Below are 18,687 nucleotides of genomic sequence, written 5' to 3' on the forward strand. Positions count from 1 at the left end.
TCTGGCTTTAAATCTTTCAACCGAGCCACCAGAGTTGTACTTGACCTTGTAGACCCATTTGCAACCAATGGGCGTTTTACTACGAGGTAAAGGAATTACCTCCCACGTGACATTTGATTCCAATGCTTGAATTTCTTGATCCATGGCCTTTATCCAATGTTTATCCTTTATTGCTTCACTGTAGGTTTAAGGTTCAACAATATGGGAAATGGAGGCAGCAAAAAATTGGATATACAAAGGTAAATGAGCATAAACTGTGAAAAAATAAAAAAATAAAGAAAGAATAAAAAGATCACACAAATTTTACGTGGAAACCCTTTCGGGAAAAAAACCACGGGCAGAGGAGAAGAAAATTCACTATGTCGAAAATTTGAATCAATACAAGAGGAATAGACTATGTCTATTTATAGGCTTGTAAAGCCATATTCTAGTAGGATTGAAACACCCTATCCTAATCAATATAAAATAGATGAAGTTTAATAATGTTTAAAAAACCTTATTCTAAAATAAAATAAAAGCAGTCTAGTTCTATATGGATTTTACTTTTATTTTATTTTCTATCGTATTTTATTTAAATAAAAATTTGGGTCACTTAATTCTAACAATCTCCACCTTGACACAAATTCTCAATGAACAAGTTCTTCATCGCGAACTTTCAATAAACAAGTTCTCCACCTCTTCCATAAAACCCCTTAAGGGTTTAACTTCAACAATGAATACCAACCAAGTCTAAGCAATGCTCAAACTTGGTTATAGGAAGTGACTTAGTCATCATATCTGCAGGATTTTCATGAGTACTAATTTTGCTCACAACAATATCACCACAAGCAATAATATCACGAACAAAATGATACTGAACATCAATGTGTTTTGTTCTCTCATGAAACATTTGATCTTTTGTAAGAAATATAGCACTCATTGTCACAAAATCTCGTGGCTGATTTGAAGGTCTTCATTGAGTTCACTAAATAGTCCCTTCAACCAAATAGCTTCTTTACAAGCCTCAAGAATCGCCATGTACTCGGCTTCAGATGGTAGACAAAGCGATTGTAGTTTGCAAAGTGGCTTTCCAACTAATTGCACAACCTCCGATTGTAAAGACGTAACTCGTGAGAGATCTTCTTCTATCAAGGTCTCCAACAAAATCAGCATCAATATACCCTATGACTCCATCTTTAGTTCTTCCAAACTGTAAGCAAACATCAGTAGTGCCTCGTAAGTATCTTAAAATCCACTGAACTGCTTTCCAATGTTCTTTACCGGGATTTGTCATGTATCTGCTAACTGCACTGACTGCATATGATAAATCTGGACGTGAACAAACCATAGCATACATGAGAGATCCCACTACACTAGAGTATGGAACATGTGACATGTACTCAATCTCATCATCTGATTGTGGAGACAAAACCGATGAAAGTCTGAAATGGGCTACTAAAGGAGTACTAACAGGCTTAGCACTCTGCATACTGAACCTGCAAAGAACTTTCTCAATGTACCCCTTCTGACTTAGGTACAATTTACTTGATTTTCTATCTCTAAGAATCTCCATACCAAGTATCTTCTTTGCTGGTCCTAAATCTTTCATCTCAAATTCTTTACTTAGTTGGGCTTTGACCTTTCTTATCTTTTCTTTATCTTTTGCTGCTATCAACATGTCATCAACATAAAGAAGTAGATACACAAAAGAACCATCACTGTTTTTCTTAAAGTAAACACAACTGTCAAAACTATTTCTTTTGAAATCATGAAAAGTCATAAAGGAATCAAACCTCTTGTACCACTGTCTTGGTAACTGTTTCAAACCGTAAAGGGACTTTTTCAGCAAGCAAACATAGTCCTCTTTTTCTAAAACTGTAAAACCTTCTGGTTGTTGCATGTAAATATCCTCATCAAGTTCTCCATGCAAAAATGCAGTTTTTACATCTAACTGCTCAAGATCCAAATCATGCATGGCCACAATACCAAGCAAAGCTCGAATCGAACTATGCTTAACAACCGGGAGAACACATCATGAAGTCCACTCGAATTTGATCTGTAACCCTTTGCAACAAGCCTTGCTTTATATCCGGGTTCTTCAACTCCTGAGTCCCTTCTTTCTTTTAAACACCCATTTACAACGAATAGCCTTTTTACCTTTAGGAAGTTTTACAAGGTCCCATGTTCTGTTTTTGTGGAGTGATTTCATCTCTTCTTGCATAGCAAACATCCACTTTTCTGAGCCTTCACAGCTAACCGCCTCAGAATAATTAGATGGCTCTTGATTCACATCTATATCTTCAGCCACATTTAAAGCATAAGCAACTAGATCAGCCTCGGCATACTTCTTTGGAGGTTTAATTTCTCTTCTAGTTCTGTTTTTGGCGATAGAGTATTGTGGTGAAGAAGCAACTCTATTCTCAATTTTTGTACTGGCTTGAGGAGTTGACTCTGTATTAATCTGATACTCTACCTACTTTTAATTTTCTTTATTGGAAGAGTCTTTAAGAGATAAGTTAGGTAGCATAGCAGTTTCACCAAAAACAACATCTCTACTAATCACAACTTTTCTATTTTCAGGACACCATAACTTATACCCTTTTACACCAGCTTTATAACCAAGAAAAACACATTTAATGGATCTTGGTTCCAATTTTCCATTATCAACATGAGCATATGTAGGACACCCAAAGATCTTTAAATCAGAATAATTAGCAGGATTACCAGACCATACCTCTTGTGGAGTCTTTTTCTCAATGGCAACGGATGGAGATCGGTTGATCAAAAAACATGCAGTAGAAGCTGCTTCTGCCCAAAATGAATTATGTAAGTTGGCATTTGACAACATACATCGAACCTTCTCCATGATCGTTCTGTTCATTCGTTCTACAACGCCATTTTGTTGTGGAGTATGACGAACTGTCAAGTGTCTCATGATTCCTTCTGACTTGCACAATCAGAATAGAACTCTAAGCCATTGTCTGTACGGATGTATTTTATCTGTTTTCCCATCTGTTTTTCAATCATAATTTTCCAAGACTTAAATGCGGAAAACACATCACTTTTCTGCTTCAGGAAGAACGCCCAAACTTTTCTGGAAAAATCATCAATAAAGGTTAGCATATAATTAGCTCCACCTCTGGAAGGCACTCTAGATGGCCCCCACAGATCAGAATGAATATACTCCAACGTTCCCTTCGTGTTATGGATTCCTCTAGTGAATCGAACTCTCTTTTGCTTCCTAAAAACACAGTGCTCACAGAAATTCAGTTTGCAAATTCTTTACCCATCAAGAAGTCCTCTTTTGCTCAATTCTGCCATGCCATTCTCACTCATATGCCCTAGGCGCATATGCCAAAGTTTAGTAATACCATCATCTGACAAGGAAGAGGCGACAGCTGCATCACTAGTAACAGTAGAACCCTGCAAAACATATAACTTGGCAATCTTTCTCTGCCCTTTCATCACAACAAGGGACCCTTTAGAAATCTTTCAAACCCCACTTTCATCGTGTATATCTGCATCTTTTGAATCAAGAGTACTCAACGAAATTAAATTTCTTTTCAATTCGGAACATGCCGTGCGTCACTAAGTGTTCGACAACTCCATCAAACATCTTAACTTTAATTGTTCCAACACCGCGATTTTACACGAAGCATTATTTCCCATCAAAACAACACCTTCGAGACCTTTGTTTAGTAAGTTGTAAACCAATCCCGATTGGGACTCATGTGGAAGGTGCAGCCTGAATCAAGTATCCACTCATCGCTTACTTTAGAATCTTTGATAGAAGCGACTAGAAGTTCACCATCATTGTAGTCTTCTACAATATCGCCTTTACCAAATTTTCCGGTTGTTTTCCTTTGATTCGCACCTCCCTTTTAATCTTATTTTGTAGCTTATAGCACTCAGATTTAATGTGCCCTTTCTTCTTACAGAAGTTACAAGTTTTACCTCTGTTTGAAGACTTCGATCTACCCTTAGATTTACCACGAGAATTTTGTTCCTGTGTCCTACCACGATCATCATCAGCATTCCGATCTTGTCTCCCACGAACAATGAGACCCTCTCCCTGAGAGTCGGGTTTAACCACAAGATGCTTCATCTTATCATACGAGGTTAAAGAATCATAAACCTCATCAACTGTGAGAGACTCGCGACTATATAAAATCGTGTCTCTAAAGGTTGAATAAGACGGGGGCAACGAACAAAGTAGAATCAACCCTAAATCTTCCTTATCATACTGAACCTCCATGGCCTCCAAGTTTGAGAGAATTTCTTTAAACACTGTTTAAGTTTCGTGTACAGACGCACCTTCCTCCAAACGATAAGCATAAAGACGCTGCTTCATATGCAACTTGCTTGTTAGAGTTTTCGACATACATATTTGTTCTAGCCTCTTCTATAATGCAGCGGCAGTCTTTTCTTTCATCACATCCTGCAAAATTTCGTTGGACAAATGCAGATGTAATTGTGTTAATGCCTTTCAATCCTTACGCTTCTTCTCTTCATCTGTTAATGTCGAAGGCATCTTATCTATCCCTAGCAGGGCATCCTCCAGATCTATCTATGCAAGAACTGCTTGCATCTTAATTTGCCACAACGCAAATCTGGTGTTGCAATCTAACAGCGAAATTTCATACTTCAAAGACGCCATTACCGTGATCGAGATGAATAACCCGGAAGCTCTGATACCAATTTGTGAAAAAAATAAAAAAATAAAAAAAGATTACACAATTTTACGTGGAAACCCTTTCGGGAAAAAAACCACGGGCAGAGGAGAAGAAAATTCACTATGTCGAAAATTTGAATCAATACAAGAGGAATAGACTATGTCTATTTATAGGCTTGTAAAGCAATATTCTAGTAGGATTGAAACACCCTATCCTAATCAATATAAAATAGATGAAGTTTAATAAGGTTTAAAAAACCTTATTCTAATATAAAATAAAAGAAGTCTATTTCTATATGGATTTCACTTTTATTTTATTTTCCATCGTATTTTATTTAAATAAGAATTTGGGTCACTTAATTCTAACATAAGCTATACAATTAAAAATAGGGTAAAAACTTTATGGAGTGAAGAAGGTAAAGAAGAGCAATTTAAATCTTTCATCCATGTAGGATCCTTAAAAAGGACGAGTAGTGCGACGTAAAGACTCAACTGGTAAGGTAGTTGACTACGAAGGTAATAAGGACTGGTTGGGAAATGGAGATGAAGAACGACAAGGAGCTAAGGATGAACATTTCAAATGGGTTTTTTCCAATTCAAAGCTGAAGTAGGTAATCTGTTAACAATATAACAAGCAACAAGGATACACTCGCCCCAAACTTTTGGTAGGTACATGTAATATCCCGAATCAGGGCCTAATCGGAATAGTGGTTTCGTAACTACAAATCCGAGATAGAAATAATTATTTTATAATTATTTTGATGATTATGATAGGATTGCATGATTGTGTAAAAATTTCGTGATGAAATTCTATGCCTAAAGTGCTTAAATTGAAAGTAGGGACTAAATCGAATAAGTTGCAAAATTTGTATTCTAGAAATTTTTAGTATGAAATTGCTTTGAAATATTTATTAGGAGGTCTTAAATAGAAATTTTACCAATTTTAAGTTCATGGACAAAATTAGGACATGGAAGGAATTTTTGGAAAGTTTAGTAGTAAGGATATTTTGGTCATTTAGTTATTAAAATGAATTAAAAACAAAATTAAAAGCCAATTTTTGTCCATCTTCTTCATTAGGCCGAAATTTCAAGGGTTCTCCATAGCTAGGGTTTGTTTCAAGCTTCCAAGCTCCATAGTAAGTGATTCCAAGCCCCGTTTTTAATGTTCTTTACGTTTTTGGAATCCCGGTAGCTCGATTAAGCTTATGTTAGCAATAATTCAACCTAGGGTTTATATTTGGAAAAATACCCATAGGTGAAATTTGTGTATTTTGATGTTTTATGATAGAATATGAGGTTTTAAATTATGTTAGACAACTTGTGCTACTCGGTTTTGAGCGAAAACTAGTAAAAGGGCTTAATCGGTAAAAATACCTAATAGTCATAAGTACATGTTAGAGTGAGAATTTTATGTTTCCATAGAAGAGAAAAGTGATCAGCATGTTGTAAAACATAAGAATAAGGAATAAAGTTTAATCCAGAGCTTAGGGGCAAAAATGTAAATATGCAAGTTTAGGGGCAAAATTGTAATTTTGCCAAAATTTGAGTTAAGGATTAATTTGATAATGTGAGTATTAAATGAGCTAAATGTGTTATTTTAGATCAAGAAAGACGTGGAATCGACCTCAATCGAGGAAAAGAAAAGATTGTGGACTAAATTGCAAAATCCTTGTATTTTGGTACCAAGGTAAGTTCATGTGTAAATAATGTAGCATAATTGTTATTTTTAAGTTATTGATATTAATTATGTGTTATGCTGAATTTCATTATGAAATGTATGCTTTGTGGTTAATTTCAAATAATATGTAAATTATGTGAGCTACTTGTTAAATATAATAGTTACCAGTATTAATTTGGCATTCTACGGAAGACGGCAAGGATAAGTGTTCGAGAAAATCCCGTTTGAACCTTAGGAATAGATTAGGATACAAGTGACATGTCACTAGGATGGTTGAGCATCCGAACTCGTTGAGTTGAGTCCGAGTTCACTTATGGATGCAAATGTTCGAACTCGTTGAGTTGAGTCCGAGTTCGTGAAATGTAACTAGGCATCCGAGCTCGTTGAGTTGAGTCCGAGTTCACTTTTGGATGCGAACGCCCGAGCTCGTTGAGTTGAGTCCGAGTTCGCTTATGGGCGGGTTACATGATTGCTTGATTGTATATATGGCACTTATGTGCAAGTTATCCATGTATCTGAATTATATTCCGATGTGTTCAACGGGTAAAGTTCTACTCAAATGGAGGAATATTCGTGATGTAAAGAGACGTATTGGTAAGTGATATAAAATGGATATTTTGGACAGGTATGTATTTAACCCTCGGGTTGAGTATTGATACAACCACGATAAGGTAATAAGATGATGAAGAATGATTAAAAATGTGATATGTGTTTTAGTGATGTATGCTAATGTTGATTGGTATAACTGTTTGTTATGTTACTTATTATTTGCATATGAACTTACTAAGCATTTATGCTTACTCCTCCTTCTTACTCATTGTAGTTTTGGACAAGCCACTCGAGAGTCGGGATAGGTCGAAGGCTCACCACACTATCCGAAGACTTTTGGTAAATGGCTTGTAAATTTAAGTATGGCATGTATAGCAATATACCTATTTTGTGTAAATGATCTTATGGTATGGTTGTGAAATGGTTGAGGAAATGCTTGATAATGATAAATTATGAAAATGGTTAGTTTAGATTATGTTTGATGTTAAGGAAAACTATTAAGATACTTAGTGCATAAAAACTCATAAAAAGGATGAAATTTACCATAAATAGAATACCGCAGCAACACTAACGCGAGTTTGAAAATTTACTAAAAATCATAGAAATTGAATTTGGTGATGAACTACATATAAAATTGAAGCTTATTATGTCTAGTTTCACATGAAACAAATGAAACTAGTAAAGGAGTTATATATTAGAAGATATTTGAATTTTAGTGAAACAGAGTCATAGCAGTTTCTGAATCCCCTGTTCCTACTTTATAAATTCACCATAAATTGTAAAGATATAATTAGGTGGTGTATTTTATATCCTCAGAATCCTTATTGAGTCTAGTTTTAGTAGAAACAAATCTCATAGTCATATGAATTTTTTTACAGAGAGAAATGTGGTTCGTAGTAAACAGAGGTCAGACCAGTCGAGTCCTGAAACAGGGGTAACTTTAACTAATAAACTGTACTAATTGGCCCAACCAAAAATTCTAGAAAAATATTAGTAGATAGGTATATGAGTCTAGATTCAGGTAAAATTTACGGATCTTAATTTCGAGTTTCTTAACTCGAGATATGATTTTTCTTGTGACTGTGACGCAAGTAGCTTAAAAGCTGTGAATGTAGAAACAAATAATCCAAAGTTCTAAAAATGTTAAACTAAGCTTAGTAACACCTCATACTCGACTCCGGCGACGGTCTCAGGAGTGGAGGCTTTACATTTAGTGGTATCAGAGCAGGTTTAGTCGGTTCTCGGACTACGTGTTGTATGTACGGATTTTGCTATACATGCCATATGTATAAATTGTGATAGTGTGACGACTTGACCTTTTAAATGATTTTTTATATAGTAAATGGATCCCGATCCAGTTGTGGCGATGAAGTAGAGAGTAATGCGCAGACTCCAATGAAGGAGCAGCGCGACTGAAAATCCACCTCCTCTGTTGGTCGGGGAGGAGGAGAAAGGGTCGGAAGCCTTTCTCCAAATGATGAGTGCATGGTACACCGAGTTCGTTCAGACGAACCCAAATGTACAACCTCCCCACCTCCCCAATTCCTCAACTCAGACCCCGATGCCTCGTGGTGTAGACTGATGAAATTTCATAGAACTCCAGTTGATAGAATTCGCAAGCAAGGGTCAAGAATTTAAAGCAAATATTGATGATGATGCCGAGAGAGCGAGTTCGCTTGAAAATTCAATCCGGTATTTGACGAATTATCTTGTACACCGAAGAATGTTTGAAATGCGCTATATCTTTGTTGAGGATTCACTTATAATTGGTGGAAGACTTTGATTTGGTGGTACCGAAAGAGAAAATAACACAGGAATTCTTTCAAGAAGAGTTTCGAAGAAATATATTAGTGAAAGATTTATTGATCGAAGCGTAAAGAATTTCTTGAAATGAAGCAAGGTAATATATGATTCTGAGAATATGAAAGAGAGTTTGTTCGATTAAGTAAGTATGCGGAGAGTATGTTCCTCAGAGGCCAAGATGTGCAAAGATTTGAAGACGGGCTCAACGAAGGCATCAAGGTATTTTTGGAATTCTTGAATTAAAAGAAATGGTAGTATTGGTTGATCGAGCTTGTAAGGTCAAGAATTACTTAAAGAAAAGAAAAGGTAGAGGTGAGACTAGAAATTGGAAGAAAAGATGATGATGCGGTTCATTTTCACAAAGAACTCGAAAGTCAAGGAATATGAATCCTCGTTCCCAAGCTTCACTGGGCAATCATATGGGAATTATAGGAAGCAAAATGTGGGTCCTAAATCCCGGACTACTTGACAACCAAAGTAGGGAACTCGAGATTTGTTAAACCCGAGTGCCGGTGTGTGGTAGAAATCATTTTGGTCCGTAGAACAAATGAATGTTTTCGATGTGGTTCTCCTGATCATTTTATTAGAGACGCCCAAAGAGAGTGAAAAAGAAAAATTTCGAATACAAAAACAAGTGGGGCGGATTCGAGAGGAAGATATCCAAGAAAAGCTGAGAGCGAAGCAAGCAGTAAGAATGAAGCCAGGGATGCACCAGTTAGACCTGAAGGAAGGGCTCCGGCTAGAACTTATACTATTAAAGCACGTGAAGATGCTTCCTCACCTAATGTGATTACCGGTATATTTTCCCTCTATAATGTTAATGTTATTGCTTTGATTGATCCCGGTTCTACTCATTCATATGTATGCATGAAACTGGTGTCTAGTATGAATATACCGTTGAGAACACGTAATTTATGATTAGAGTGTCGAACCCGTTAGGCAAATGCGTGATAGTTGATAAAGTAAGCAAGAAATGCCCTTTAATGATTCGGGGTCATTACTTTCCGGCCGACTTGATGTTGTTACCGTTTGATGAATTTGATGTTATTTTGGGTATGGATTGGTTGACATTGCATGATGCTATAGTAAATTGCAAAGAAAAGGTTATATAATTAAAGTGTGGAAATGGTGAAACTCTGCAGGTTGAATCAAATAAATCAGAGGCATTGCCTAGTGTGATTTCTTCAATGTCGGCTCAAAGATATCTGAGAAAGGGTTATGAAGCTTATTTGGCGTATGTAATTAATACAAAAGAAGTTGAAAAGAAAGTTGAATCAAGGCTTGGTTGTGTGTGAATTTGGACGTATTTCCGGAAGAATTACGGGTTTGCCTCCAACTAGGAAGTAGAATTTGGTATTGATTTGATACCGAACATTCCGATTTCAATTGCTCAGTATAGAATGGCACCAGCAGAGTTGAAGGAATTAAAGTCGCAGATTGCAAGAGTTGGTGATAAAGGTTTTGTGAGACCGAGTTTTTCACTTTGGGGTGCTCTCGTGTTATTTGTGAAAAAGAAGGATGGTTCTATGAGGTTGTGTGTTGATTATCGGCAGTTAAACAAGGTGACAATCAAAAACAAGTATCCGTTGCCAAGAATTGATGATTTGTTTGATCACTAAAAGGAGCGACATGGTTTTCAAAGATTGACTTGAGATCCGGTATTACCAACTCGGGTAAAAGAGTCGGATGTGCCTAAAACGCTTTTAGAACAAGGTATGGTCATTATGAATTTTTAGTTATGCCATTCGGATTGACAAATGCTCCTCTTGTGTTTATGGATTTAATGAATCGCATATTTCGCCATACTTGGACAAATTTGTTGTGGTGTTTATAGATGATATTTTAATTTATTCAAAAGATGAGACAGAGCATCTTGAGCATTTGAGGATAGTTATGCAAACTTTGAGAAATAAGCATTGTATGCTAAGTTTAGTAAAAGTGAATTTTGGCTCCGGAAGTTAGATTTTGGGTCATATTGTTTCGGTGATGGTATACGGGTTGATCCTAGTAAAATTTCAGCCATTGTTGATTGGAAACCACCGAAAAATGTAACTGAAGTTAGAAGTTTCTTGGGGCTAGCTGGGTATTATCGGCGGTTTGTAAATGGATTTTCTATAATTGCTGCTCCTATAACTAGATTACTCCGAAAGGATGTTAAATTTGAATGGACGGAAGAATGTCAACAGAGTTTTAAAGAATTGAAAAAGTTATTAACAGAGGCACCAGTGTTAGTACAAATTAATCGTAAAGAATTTGTGGTGTATAGTGATGCTTCTCTAAATGGTTTGGGGTGTGTACTCATGCAAGAAGGAAAAGTGGTGGCATATGCTTCGAGGCGATTAAAACCTCATGAGAGGAATTATCCTACTCACGATTTGGAATTGGTCATGCGGTGGTGTTTGCTTTGAAAATTTGGCGACATTATTTGTATGGTGAAAATGTCGGGTATATACCGACCACAAAAGTCTTAAGTACTTGATGTCACAAAAAGACTTGAATTTGAGACAACGAAGATGGTTGGAGTTGTTGAAAGATTACGAGCTTGTTATTGATTATCATCCGGGAAAAGCGAATGTGGTTGCTGATGCTTTGAGCAGAAAGTTGTTGTTTGCTTTGAGAGTTATGAACACTCAATTGAAAGTGTCAGATGATGGTTCGATTCTAGCAGAGTTAAGAGCAAAACCAATGTTTTTGCAATAGATTTCTGAAGCTCAGAAAGATGATCAAGATTTGCAAGCCAAGAGAAAACAGTGTGAAGTAGATACAGAGTTAGATTTCAAAATTGGTTCTGATGGGTGCTTAATGTTTAAAGATCGGATTGTGTACCAAAGAATGAGGAATTGATTCAAAAGATCCTACAGAAGCACATAGTGGTTATTTCTCGATTCATCCGGTAGTACGAAAATGTATAATGACTTGAAGAAAATGTATTGGTGGAATGGAATGAAAAGAGATATATCGAGTTTGTGTCCAAATGCTTAATTTGTCAACAGTGAAAGTTGAACACCAAGTGCCTTCGGATTACTTCACCTATTATGGTTCCCGAATGGAAAAGGGATCGGATTACTATGGATTTTGTTTCGAGATTGCCATTGACTCTGGAAAGAAAGATGCCATCTGGGTAATAGTTGACAGATTAACTAAGTCGGCTCATTTTATCCCGGTACGTACGGATTATTCTCTTAACAAGTTGGCTGAACTATATATTAGAGAAATTGTTAGATTACACGGAATACCATTGTCGATTATTTCAGATAGAGATCCAAGGTTTACTTCGCGGTTTTAGCAAAAGTTGTAAGACGCGTTAGGTACAAAGTTAAATTTCAGTATTGCTTTTCATCCACAAACTGATGGACAATCAGAGAGAGTAATTCAGATTCTTGAAGACATGCTCAGATGTTGTGTATTGGAATTTCAAGGAAGTTGGGAAAGATATTTGCCGTTGGTAGAATTTGCTTACAACAATAGTTATCAGACGAGCTTGAAAATGGCACCTTATGAAGCATTGTATGGTCGCAACTGTCGAACGCCTTTGTATTGGACTGAACTCAAGGAAAATCAGATTTATGGAGTTGATCTAATAAAAGAAACTGAAGAAAAAGTGAAGGTAATTCGAGATTGTTTGAAAGCTGCTTCAGATAGACAGAAATCTTATGCAGATTTAAAACGAAAGGACATTGAATTTCAAGTTGGTGATAAAGTATTTTTAAAGGTGTCTCCGTGGAAGAAAGTCCTTAGATTTGGACGGAAGGGCAAATTAAGTCCGCGTTATATTGGGCCGTATGAAGTAATTGAAAAAGTTGGACCCAGTAGCATATCGCCTAGCATTACCACGAATTAGAGAAGATTCATGATGTGTTCCACGTATCTATGTTACGTCGGTATCGTTCGGATCCTTCACATGTGGTTTCACCGATAGAAATTGAACTACAATCAGATATGACCTACGAAGAAGAACCGATTAAGATTTTAGCTCGAGAGGTCAAACAACTAAGGAATAAAAATGTTGCACTTGTGAAGGTGTTGTGGTAAAGGCATGGAGTAGAAAAAGATACATGGGAATCCGAAGAAACTATGAGAAATCAATACCCACATCTGTTTACAGGTAAGATTTTCGAGGACGAAAATCCTTAAAGGGGGGGAGAGTTGTAATATCCCGAATCAGGGCCTAATCGGAATAGTGGTTTTGTAACCATAAATCCGAGATAGAAATAATTATTTTATAATTATTTTGATGATTATGATAGGATTGCATGATTGTGTGAAAATTTCGTGATGAAATTCTATGCCTAAAGTGCTTAAATTGAAAGTAGGGACTAAATCGAATAAGTTGCAAAATTTGCATTCTAGAAATTTTTAGTATGAAATTGCTTTGAAATATTTATTAGGAGGTCTTAAATAGAAATTTTAACAATTTTAAATTCATGGACAAAATTAGAACATGGAAGGAATTTTTGGAAAGTTTAGTAGTAAGGGTATTTTGGTCATTTAGTTATTAAAATGAATTAAAAACAAAATTAAAAGCCAATTTTGTCCATCTTCTTCATTAGGCCGAAATTTCAAGGGTTCTCCATAGCTAGGGTTTGTTTCAAGCTTCCAAGCTCCATAGTAAGTGATTCCAAGCCCGCTTTTAATGTTCTTTACGCTTTTGGAATCCGGTAGCTCGATTAAGCTTATGTTAGCAATAATTCAACCTAGGGTTTATATTTGGAAAAATACCCATAGGTGAAATTTGTGTATTTTGATGTTTTATGATAGAATATGAGGTTTTAAATTATGTTATGTAACACCCCGTACCCGAGACCGTTTCCGGAGTCGAACACAAGGTGTTAACGGACTTAATTCATTAATTAAACAACTCATACAATTCATTTTAAAAATTTCCAGACAAGCTGGCTAACTGCATCACAGTCGCTTTAAAAATCATATCTCGAGTTACGAAACTCGAAATCCAATTCCGTAAATTTTTCCTGAAACTAGACTCATATATATATCTACTAATTTTTTTCTAGAATTTTTGGTTGGGCCAATTAGTACAGTTTATTAGTTAAAGTCTCCCCTGTTTCAGGGTTCAACTACTCTGACCTCTGTGTATTACGAATCAGATATCTCCCTGTACAGAGCTTCAATGACTATGCCGTTTATCTCTAATAAAACTAGACTCAATAAGGAATCTGTACATATGAAGCATGACTTCTAATTATCTTTGTAAAATTTATGGTGAATTTCCAAATTCATAACAGGGGATCCAGAAATCGCTCTGGCCCTGTTTCACAAAAATTTAAACATCTCATAAAATATAGCTCATATACCTGTTTCGCTTATTCCATATGAAAATAGACTCATCAAACTTCGATTCCATAACTTATTCATTATTTAATTCCATTTCTACTATTTTTAGTGATTTTTTAAACTCACATCACTGCTGCTGTCTGAATCTATTTTATGGTAAATTTTACCTATTTCATGGTTTCCATGGATTAGCTAGCAATTTGACATACATAATACCAAATATGATCATGATTAGCCATTCCAATGGCTAATCATTACCAAGCATTTCTATTTCCATACCACTCAATAACCATATCATAAGACCATATATACAAAATGATTATAATGCTATACATGCCATACTCAAAATATACAAGCCATTATGCCAAGATGGTATACGGATAGTGTGAGCGTGCCTCCGACCGCTTTTCGATTTCGAGCTGGCTTGTCAACACTACAAGGAATGAAAAGGAGGAGTAAGCATAAATGCTTAGTAAGCTCACATGCAAATAGCAAGTAACATAACCATATAAGCAAACATAAAAACATCATTTGCATAATCATCACCAAGACATTCATATCACCTTTTCATTTATCATCTTACCATATTGTTGTTATATCGAGTTTTCAACCCGAGGGTTAAGTACATACCTGTTCAAAGTATCCATTTCACAACACTTACCAATACGTCCTTTTCATCTTGAGTATTCCTCCATTTGAGTAGAACTTTACCGTTGAACACATCGAATATAATTGGATACATGGATAACTTGCACATAAGTGCCACATATTCAATCAAGCAATCATGTAACCCGCCCATAAGCGAACTCGGACTCAACTCAACGAGCTCGGGCGTTCGCATCCATAAGTGAACTCGGACTCAACTCAACGAGTTCGGATGCCTAGTTACATCTCACGAACTCGGACTCAACTCAACGAGTTCGGACATTCGCATCCATAAGTGAACTCGGACTCAACTCAACGAGTTCGGATGCCCAAATATCCCAGGACATGTCACTTGTATCCTAATCCATTCCTGAGGTTCAACGGACCTTTTTCCCAATCATGTGTCTCAACCATCTTCTACGGAATGCCGATACGATACTCGGTAGTATTTCACATTTTCCAAGTATATCACATAATTTGACATATTATCAAACAATTATCACAAGTATAATATTTCATAATAATTATCATATCATTTAAAAACATTAAAACATTTAAAATAATAACTATGTTACCAACATTTACATATGAACTTACCTCGTATGCTAAAATGGCTATTTTACCATTTCGTCCACAACTTGGTATTTTCTCCATTTTAGCCCAATTTCAGTTTTCCTTGCTCTATCATTTAAAATATAGTCTAATTAGGACTCAAATTATTCAAATTGACCCAAAATCATATTTTTGAAAAATTACAATTTTGCCCTAAACTTTTGCATATTTACACTTTTTCCCCAAAGCTCGTAAATTAAAATTCAGCCTATTTTCTTATGTTTTATGACATGCTGATCATTTTTCCTTCTATGGCAACATCAAATTCTCACTCTAACATGTACTTATGACTATTAGGTATTTTTACCGATTAAGCCCTTTTGCTCGTTTTCACTTAAAACCGAGTAGCATAAGTTGTCTAACATAATTTAAAACCTCATATTCTATCATAAAACACTAAAATACACAAATTTCACCTATGGGTATTTTTCCAAATATAAACCCTAGGTTAAATTATTGCTAGCATAAGCTAAATCGAGCTACCGGACTCCAAAACGTAAAATCATTAAAAACGAGGCTAGAACGGACTTACAATCGAGCTTGGAAGCTTGAAAACCCTAGCCATGGTTTCTCCTTGCTATATTCGGCCATGGGGTTGAAGATGAGCAAAATTGGCTTTTAATTTTGTATTTTAATTCATTTTACCCCTAAATGACCAAAATGCCCTTACTACTAAACTTTCCAAAATTCCATCCATGTCCAATTTTGTCCATAGACTTAGAAATTGGTAAAATTACTCTTTAAGGACCTCTAATTAATAATCTAATTCAATTTTATGCAAAATACTTCTAGAACACAAGTTTTGCAATTTATTCAATTTAGTCCCAAATTTCAAATTAAGCACTTTATGCATAAAATTTCTTCACGAAATTTTCACACAACCATGCAATCATATCATAGACCTTAAAATAATCATAAAATAATTATTTATATCTCGGATTTTGTGGTCACGAAACCACTATTCCGATTAGGCCCAAAATCAGGATATTACATGTTAGACAACTTGTGCTACTCGGTTTTGAGCGAAAACGAGTAAAAGGGCTTAATCGGTAAAAATACCTAATAGTCATAAGTACATGTTAGAGTGAGAATTTTATGTTTCCATAGAAGAGAAAAGTGATCAGCATGTTGTAAAACATAAGAATAAGGAATAAAGTTTAATCCCGAGCTTAGGGGCAAAAATGTAAATATGCAAAAGTTTAGGGGCAAAATTGTAATTTTGCCAAAATTTGAGTTAAGGATTAATTTGATAATGTGAGTATTAAATGAGCTAAATGTGTTATTTTAGATCAAGAAAGACGTGGAATCGACCTCAATCGAGGAAAAGAAAAGATTGTGGACTAAATTGCAAAATCCTTATATTTTGGTACCAAGGTAAGTTCATGTGTAAATAATGTAGCATAATTGTTATTTTTAAGTTATTGATATTAATTATGTGTTATGCTGAATTTCATTATGAAATGTATGCTTTGTGGTTAATTTCAAATAATATGTAAATTATGTGAGCTACTTGTTAAATATAATAGTTACCGAGTATTAATTTCGCATTCTACTAAGACGGCAAGGATAAGTGTTCGAGAAAATCCCGCTTGAACCTTAGGAATAGATTAGGATACAAGTGACATGTCACTAGGATGGTTGAGCATCCGAACTCGTTGAGTTAAGTCCGAGTTCACTTATGGATGCAAATATCCGAACTCGTTGAGTTGAGTCCGAGCTCATAAAATGTAACTAGGCATCCGAGCTCGTTGAGTTGAGTTCGAGTTCACTTTTGGATGCGAACGCCCGAGCTCGTTGAGTTGAGTCCGAGTTCGCTTATGGGCGGGTTACATGATTGCTTGATTGTATATATGGCACTTATGTGCAAGTTATCCATGTATCCGAATTATATTCCGATGTGTTCAACGGGTAAAGTTCTACTCAAATGGAGGAATATTCGTGATGTAAAGAGACGTATTGGTAAGTGATATGAAATGGATATTTTGGACAGGTATGTATTTAACCCTCGGGTTGAGTATTGATACAACCACGATAAGGTAATAAGATGATGAAGAATGATTAAAATGTGATATGTGTTTTAGTGATGTATGCTAATGTTGATTGGTATAACTGCTTGTTATGTTACTTATTATTTGCATATGAACTTACTAAGCATTTATGCTTATTCCTCCTTCTTACTCATTGTAGTTTTGGACAAGCCACTCAGAGTCGGGATAGGTCGAAGGCTCACCACACTATCCGTAAGACTTGGTAAATGGCTTGTAAATTTAAGTATGGCATGTATAGCAATATACCTATTTTGTGTAAATGATCTTATGGTATGGTTGTGAAATGGTTGAGGAAATGCTTGATAATGATAAATTATGAAAATGGTTAGTTTAGATTATGTTTGATGTTAAGGAAAACTATTAAGATACTTAGTGCATAAAACTCATAAAAGGATGAAATTTACCATAAATGAATACCATGACAACACTAACGCGAGTTTGAAAATTTACTAAAAATCATAGAAATTGAATTTGGTGATGAACTACATATAAAATTGAAGCTTATTATGTCTAGTTTATAAAATTGAAGCTTATTATGTCTAGTTTCACATGAAACAAATGAAACAAGTAAAGGAATTATATATTAGAAGACATTTGAATTTTAGTGAAACAGAGTCATAGCAGTTTCTAAATCCCCTGTTCCTACTTTATAAATTCACCATAAATTGTAAAGATATAATTAGGTGGTGTATTTTATATCCTCAGAATCCTTATTGAGTCTAGTTTTAGTAGAAACAAATCTCATAGTCATATGAATTTTTTTACAGAGAGAAATGTGGTTCGTAGTAAACAGAGGTCAGACCAGTCGAGTCCTAAAACAGGGGTAACTTTAACTAATAAACTGTACTAATTGGCCCAACCAAAAATTCTAGAAAAATATTAGTAGATAGGTATATGAGTCTAGATTCAGGTAAAATTTACGGATCTTAATTTCGAGTTTCGTAACTCGAGATATGATTTTTCTTGTGACTGTGACGCAAGTAGCTTAAAAGCTGTGAATGTAGAAACAAATAATCCAAAGTTCTAAAAATGTTAAACTAAGCTTAGTAACACCTCATACTCGACTCCGGCGACGGTCTCGGGCGTGGAGGCGTTACAGTACATTAGACTGAACTTTGAAAGCACATGCTGTTTCTAACAAATGTCGATGCACACAAGAACTTTGATGTATTATGCCTAAGAAAAAAAAAAGGAGTACATTCAGAGTTAAAGTACCATTAGCACTTCTAAATGTTTTAACAACAGTTGAAAACTGCGTGTGAACCAAGGCTATAAACTGCTTCAAAATGACAATAGTGTCAGTTTTAAGCTTAAAAAGATGAACCAAAGAAAAAGGTGAATCCCCTCGAGAATTACTAATAGGAAATGACAATCGGGTTTGTTTAGTAAGAGGACGAACATGGCATCGA

Source organism: Gossypium arboreum, chromosome 11 (assembly GCF_025698485.1).
Source record: "Gossypium arboreum isolate Shixiya-1 chromosome 11, ASM2569848v2, whole genome shotgun sequence".
Lineage (NCBI taxonomy): Eukaryota > Viridiplantae > Streptophyta > Magnoliopsida > Malvales > Malvaceae > Gossypium > Gossypium arboreum.